The sequence below is a fragment of the Pinus tabuliformis genome, chromosome 4_2 (genome assembly GCF_031772625.1).
Source record: "Pinus tabuliformis cultivar Carrire ecotype Pingquan chromosome 4_2, CPIR1, whole genome shotgun sequence".
Classification (NCBI taxonomy): domain Eukaryota; kingdom Viridiplantae; phylum Streptophyta; class Pinopsida; order Pinales; family Pinaceae; genus Pinus; species Pinus tabuliformis.
In genome coordinates, this window is record NC_142304.1 from 1,045,220,898 (window position 1) to 1,045,229,119 (window position 8,222).

Below are 8,222 nucleotides of genomic sequence, written 5' to 3' on the forward strand. Positions count from 1 at the left end.
TATAGCGCGAAAAGCTTTGAAATTTGGACCCGAGGTTCAGCGTGATTTCTTCTCAAATGGGTTTTTTTTTTCGACTTCTGAAACATCACAAAAAAAAAAAGTTATAGCCAAAATGCCACAATGACCTGTTTGGAGCAGCGAAACCCTAGAATCCAAAGCTCTAATACCAAATGTTAAGAAACCAGCGCAAGAAAAGATAGAAAAGATAGATCAACGCCTTAGAATACAGCCTCTTCGAGGGGGAAACCTCCTTTACATTACATTAATGAACAATTCTTGGATGATTCAAATAAAAAAACCTCCTTTCTATATATAGGAGTCTAAGGAGTCACAATATAATTGAGCCGACCTAACAATAATAATATAAAGCCACAAAAATAACAATAGAGGGATTCTAAGGGGCATAGTAATAACAATATGGGGGCAATAGGGACACAACAATATTAATAAGGGGTATAACTACAATAGTAATGGGGTAATCACTAGTATTATGGGGACCCAACTATATATATATATATATATATATATATATATATATAGATATATATATCTATATCTATATATATATATATATATATATATATATATATATATATATATATATATATATATATATATATATATATATATATATATATATATATATAGATAATATAATATAATCTTCAATTCTCATTTAAGGTTTCACCCAACTGAAATATTGTTATTCACTATCCCAAGAATTGTTATTAAAAATATGGTTTTTTTTAAAATTTATGTTTAAATAATAAAAATATTTAGATGTTTTAACTTTGTGTAATAAACTATTCTATATCTCTAATCTCTTCAATTTATATTATAGATTTTAATATTTTTATCTTTATTATATTTATTAAATTTATATTTCTATAACAATTTTATTTCAAGTTTATTTCTTCATTTATAAGTTAAGTGAATTGTGTATAATAAAAGTCAAAATTTATAACATTTAATTGGCATAACTTAATTTATAATAAAGAATTCTATGTAAATGATGAAAAGCATTTTTTTTTCTAGAATCATAATCATAGTTTCCATGATCCTATGTGAATAAACAAAATATGTTGAATTAGTTGAGGATGTTTCAAATAGAATGGGGCAACTTGTATCCTTTTTAGTTTTCTTCACATTTTTTAATTATTATTAGAAATTATCCATTTTACCACACTGTTTTTTAATTAGATATTTCTATTCTATAAGGATTTCCATCATCGTGGTGAGTTCAGTTCCTATCTACATCACACTCAAGATAAGCCTCAATAACCTCATAGTGCAACTCTATATTTTAGAAATGTCTTTTTCTAACTTATATATTTGGTCTTGGACAATTTGGTCTTGGAGGAGAGATTTTTTTTCCTAACTTCCTAGTATCTTAGCCAACTTTTGGGATGTGACCATGAATTGACTAGCTAATAACTAGATATGGGAATGGATCGATGGACTAGGAAATAAGTAAATATAGGAAAGAATACACATGTAGGGTGACATAGGTTTGTATAACATCATTTACTAGTGTTAGTTTGGTTCAGCTAATGGATTCATGCTTATAATTGGAACATATAGGTGGGTTGTAAAGTTTCATAATTACAAGTATATTGCTTCTCTACTATTTCCACACTCAATTCATGCTTGAAGATAGTTCATTCACTTTAGTATGAATAACATAAACATATACCACAAGCATTTAAATAATAGTCTTACAACATTCACGATAGATGCATGAAAGAGTTTTGGCTCATAGAACTTTTAATAATTAAACGAATGATCCAAGTATATTGTTACATGGATAAAAAATTATCCTGAGTAGTATAGCATGAATCTACCACTTTTTTCTCCAAATAATGATATTATACCCTATGTACTACTAAGGAAGGGAACACGAAATCTTAAAATGTCCAAACGTTTTTCTTGAGTTAACAACACTTATTTATAAAAAATGAAAATGAACCTCGAGCTACCTCATGACTCTTTAACTTCTTACACCCTATGGAATTCTATGTGACACTTCATATTCCACATGTGTCTCTTGAACTTATTTTACATTGAACTTATTATTCTCATAAAAGAAAAATTACATTAAAAGATGGCGGCTATATAGGACACAAATTGTAGTAAGACAACATTTCCTCATGTGTTCATTTGTGATGTAGGGAGTGTCATTCATTCAACTCTGCTACAATAACTTTGACTCTTATCTGTAGATCTTCAATGTACCTCATTTTCACCTGTAACTCATATGAAAGTATAGATTTTGAGTTTGATTGTGTACTACTACACAACATGAATAAATGAACATTTGTTGGTCAAAATTCTTACAATATAATAGTACACTATTATACCTAGAAGCCTTATTGGTTGGTTTTTAGCCTCATTTGCTCAATAAATTATTTCGGTTCCTGCATGACAACATCCTTACTCCTCCTTTCTCTAAGTGGGCCCAAAAAAGTTATGTTTTGACTCCATGCTACGGATTCTAAATTGTTAGGTAGTTAAACATAAGCAACTAAAATGTTGGTAACTTATTTACCATACTAGTTATAGCTCCAAGTGTGTAGCGTCAACTTTGCTCTATCTAACTCAGTTGCTAATATATCTTTCTTGACTAACTGTTGAGGGATATCACGATACTTAATGCCTCAATGTTGCATTAGATCCATAGTTGTACCTGCAACCTTCATAACTTCATGTGTTCATATGATATGTTATGGATTTATATGAGGGATTCCATCACTTCATGATAGAAGATCATATCATTATAAAGTTGCTTCATAGTATTCTCCATTGGTTTTAATTATTTATGTATGGTAGACCATGATTATGTCATGATGATATTGGTATAAGAAAACCTTTGATTCTCTGTAACAAAATGATAAACTTCTTTCTTTATGACATTCAACTCCTTTCACAGTTGTTCATTCTGACTCAAAAGATATTTTTTGTTATCATGGGTGTTGTAACAATTGGCATATCTGCTGCAACGAATGCTTGAGGATTTCCCCTAGTGTTTTATGTTATCACTATTAGGTCCTTTGTTTTTTAACGAATAACAGTTGCTAAGGACATTTTGGATGAAACTATCGGAAACAGAGCATCGACAAACAAAAACTACAGTGATATGGCTTGGAGCTCGTGCAACGGGAAACCGGGAAGCCTGTCGAAGAACTAGCTGATTCAGACTTATGCAAGAACACAACAAAATAAATATATAAACATAAACAAATAGATGTAGAATAAATAAAAATTCATTTCACTAATATCAAAGAACTGAAATATGATTACATACAAAATGGAAATAAAATATCTCAAATGATGGTAGCTTATCTTTGAGAAGAGGTGTGTCAGCTACATGCCTTTGAACTATGTTAGAATGAGTATAGTCCTATTTATTGTTCATAAACAATGGAAATCCCTAGACATCCAAGAACATAACCCTGGGATGTGAAGCGCCAAAAATATGGGCCCATTGGGTAAAACTGGTGCATCAACATCTAAGGGATGTAACTTTGGCATATGATCTCTCGTTGATCGGTACAATATGTCATTAAAAGTATCTATATGAGGAATTTCAAAGCCCAAAAAATGCCAAAAATACTAAATATTTCTACAATTAAGGAAACTAAAATTTTGCTATAATTAAGGAAACATTAAGAAATAATGGTTTTGATTCAAGTTGAATAGGTAGGTGGCCACCATATCCACCTAAATTAGCCCTCCTCCATTAGAAAGCAATGGTTCCCATTGCTTTGAGTGCCTACATGAGATGAGGAAACTGATGTTGAACTTGGTCGCTCGTGAGACACTTACTTTCCTGGAGGAGTTGACCATCTTTGAAAATCCTATACAGTTGGACCCTCTGTTGGCATGTGTTCTTGATATGCTTCTCAATTACCCATCAGTTGCAGCATGTTCCATGCAGATTGGGTTTATCTCAGTTGTTGCGAGTAGTTATAAAATGTTTGATGTGTCCATTAATGGTGGAAAGTATGACGGAAGGAGGTCCACATTGAACACTGGGTGTACAGAAAAGAATGGTGGGATGTTGAGCTTGAAATAACTGTGTCCTACAGCCTTGGTGATAGTGCATGACCCATATCAGAGTAGGTGACGCTTGTAATTGGTCCCATTGACTTACTCCTTTTGAAAATGTAACAAAAATTTTTCGCGCACGTGGAAGTTGTGTGGCACCTGATGTCTATCATGATGTTGTTTTTACTTAGAATTTTCTCTATCCATTATATCATGGAGATTCTTGCGCATGTGTCAAATGCACTCATTGAATTTGTTAGCCCTATCAACTTAAAATTGGGCATGAGTTGAATCTGCCTCATTAGCAAAAGATTGTAAGAATACATCAATGAGACATAATGGCTGGCACCGCAATCCCACTTGAAAAGGGTTGTGACAAGTTGGGCTATGGAGGACTTTGTTGTAAAGGTGTTGGACATAGGGGATCCTTTCATCCCATGTGTGAGGATCTTCAAATTATACATTCGCAAAATGTGCACGATCATCCTATTGGCAACCTATGTTTGGCCATAAGATTGGCAGTGGAAGGTCATAGACATATTGAGATTGTTATCCATCACTGACTAGAGAGTTGCCGAAAATCTACTCAGAAACCTATTGTCCAGATCTGAGATAATGGACAGTGGGATCCCAAAGCTGAGAAATGTTCAGTATGTATTGTATTGATGTGTTAATGTTGAATTGATTCTAGTGGATGATTTCCTAAGAGAGGACATTTTGAAAGTCTATTAGTATCAAAAAGGAAGGGTTTTCTATATGGTTGGATGCCATAACCAGGACTAGATTCTAGAACAAGGATTGGTCACTTGTGGACTATTGGAGGGTAGTGTGAGAGTGGAGCAAGTGTGGACGTGGATTGGGCATTTATGGTCTATTGGAGGACAACATGGTAATTCCAAAGTTGGAGCCTAGCGTGCATCATCTTCATGGAATTAGCTGTTTTATAGAGTGGCATTTTTTGAGCTCATCAGTCTGATCAACCAAGAGCCATTTTTGCAGCCCTTGACTTGTGTGTGAGTAGGACATCTACAGTAGATAATTGATATTCCTCCTAGCCCATGTTCATTGTGGGAGATAGACTTCTTGTAGTTGTAGGTGGCAGACCTTTGTGTCGTATCTTAGTTTTCATTGGAGCAATGTGGTAAGACTATAATTGGATCAAGTCCCTAAGTAGCCGAGGAGGAGTAGTGGGTAGATTGGAAGTTGTTCACAAGTGGAGTTGTGAAGAAATCCACATGAGTCTCGATGTGTTGTGCCCTTGATGGACTAAGGCAGAATAGTGAGGATATTGGATAATAGGGGTTTAGTGGCCACATGGACTTGAATTGTTGATAGAGGCAGTATTCCAAATCGAGAGTCGAAGGACTGGGCATGTAAATGGTAAGACTGAGAGGAGCTAAGAGAGTGCACTACATCATCCAGATGGTGAGTGTATCTTGTATGGGAAGATTGGTTATCAATCGACTATCACCAAGCCCTAGTTTTGTGTCTTTTATTACTGAATGTATGAGGGTCGTTATCCCTAGTACAGTAGCCCTTGAATGTTGTATTATATGTTGATTAATATAATGAAATTGGGTTGAAAATTGTAAAAAAACTTGTCTATATGTTGTGCACTAGTAGATATACTTTTGTTTGTATTCCGCTATGAAAAGTAGCTTCAATTTGATTCTTGGTTTGGTATCATCAAATATTCTAAGATTCTATTCTAGATGGAAGATCCTGGAAAACAACATGGTTTGAGAGCATATCTAAAATATTTTGAGGGACTATGAAATAGAGTGTGAACAATGAAGTAACTTAGAGGGAGTTGTGGGTGTCTAGATCATCGAGTAGAGGGTTTAGTTGAAGACATGGAGATGTGGTCTTAACTGGCTTTGCAGTGAGATTAGCTAGGAGCTCTCGTGAATTGGTGGTGAGCCTTGTGACCAATAGTTTTTTGGGGGGCAGATTATCAGTCATCGAATTTCGTTGATTTTTCATAGATGGTAGGGAGAGCTTGAGGTTTTCTTTGGCTTGGATGATACCAGGTTTGTCGAGGTGCTTTCATGTGATGGAATACAGATTGGAAATCTATATTATTCATCGGATCATGATGTTGCATATTTGAGATTGTGGGGATTTGCATGAGTGGTGTTATAGCTCCAAATCTCACTCTTATGGTTTGTGATGCTGTACTCATTACCTAGGGGAACCCCTCCTTCCACACCTGGTCCTAAAATTTAAAAAACAGTGTTTTATCCCTTATACGCGACATTTCCCTGAGTTAAACGTGTGTATACGCGGGTCTGTGTATACACAACCTACGTGTATGTATTAAAACACTTAAAAAAAATATAAAATTCCTTCTTTTCGGGCGGAGATTGCGGGTTTTACCTGCTGATCACCTGTTAGTCCCCGTGGCCCAACTGTTCCCAACCAAATCCTAACTAAAAAACTACTTTGGAGATGGTATAAAAAGACCTCAAAGGGAAGGCCTAAGGGGAGAGAAGAGAGAGAAAGGTTATTATGCTAAGATTTTGCCTTGACCAGGTCTGAAGTCCCTTGTGCCTTCTACACTTCCCCCATTTTGTACAGGAAACCTTGGTTTCCTGGTGTGTTGATGTTCATCCACCATTTATGACATCATGGAGAGAGTCATGGAAGGAGTTTTGTTAGAGGCTTGAGGCTGGAACGGATCCGGAAGGAAGCTTTGCTTGGAGCCTGCTGAAGGTGACTTAGGTGAACATATTCTTTTTTATGTACTTTATTTGTCTATAATAAAAGAAACACGTGTCTTGGTTCCCGAAACAAATCTTCTTTATGTTAATGATATTCATGTTTTGAATTCATGTGTAAATGGTTGTTTGGATTTCATAACTAACTTCCTTTCTTTATAACATGAAGATAGTTTCTTTATAAGTTTTTGTCCATGTACTGTTGTGTTCTTGGAATTGGTTGTTTTGCAGGACAAAAGAGAAGAAGGGAACTCCAAGAAGGGTTTGGACCCTAAAGGCCTTCTCAAACGTAGGACCAAAGGTACGTACCCTTATCATAGAATTTGCTTACAATAGCATAATGACTGTATGAATGCATGTTTCTTTGGATAGACAACTTTCAGTCTGCTAGGGTTTCACCCAAAAAGCCCTAGGGGAGTAATTCCCTCTACCAGAATTGGCGACTCCAGTGGAGACAACACTCTTGTTGTTCCTAGTTTGGGTGTTTTTCAAGCCAATCAGGGCTCAGCTACCTTTTCTTCTTGCTGTTACTGTCTGGTCTGTTCTTGAACTTTAAGCTTTGCCAGTTTCTTCAGTTGTCTTTTTTATTTTTCTTGAAGCTTTTCATATACGCTGTTTTTCTTAGATACAGAGGCGTATATACGCTTGTTTATTTGAGTGAACCCGCGTATACGCAGGTTTCCTTAAGCACAGTCGCGTATACACGCAATCTGTACTATAGTACAGTCATGTATATATTCCAATTTTCAAGATTTGTAAATCTTTTTGGCCTCTGAAGGTTTTTCTGGTGGTTTGAGTCAGTCTGCAACAGTCGTTTTCCAGTATCAGTTATTTGTTTTTCAACGAGCATCTCGTTCTGAATTCTCTCTGGTTATATGGAGTGTTGGTCTTGTGTTTTGTTGATTGCAAGCGTCATCGTTTCTGGCTAAAGCACGCAAGATTTCTTATCAGGAATCTTGGTTTCTCTGTTTCATCAGGGTAGGAAGATTGAATTCAATCTTTGTGTTAATCTTGCTTTTGGTGACTTTGTGTTTGCTTGACAAAATCGCTTTTTGTGACCATTTACTTCTTTCTTTCATGAAAGTTGTTGTTTGACACTTTCTTGGAATTTGTCTTTTTGATCTTTTTGGTTTTCATTGCCAAGGCTTTCATTGTTGCTTTTGATTGTTACGAGAGATTTTAAACACATTTATTTTTGTTGGGTTTTCATCCATTAAGTGGTGTTGATTCAAAAAAGTGTTTAATTGCCTCTTCTTCAATAAAAAGTTTCAGTGTTGTTGAGTGCATTGTTTGAAAAGACTTTTTTGTTTGTTGCTTTGAAGAAAATCTTTTGAAAATCTTAGTTTTTCTTTCTTGAACATTCTTTTCATTTGGTTTCCTTTTAGAGAAGTCAAAGTGCTTTATGTTTGTCTTAGAACTTGTTTTTAGTGTTTAGACGAAGTGAATGGAAACATCTCATAT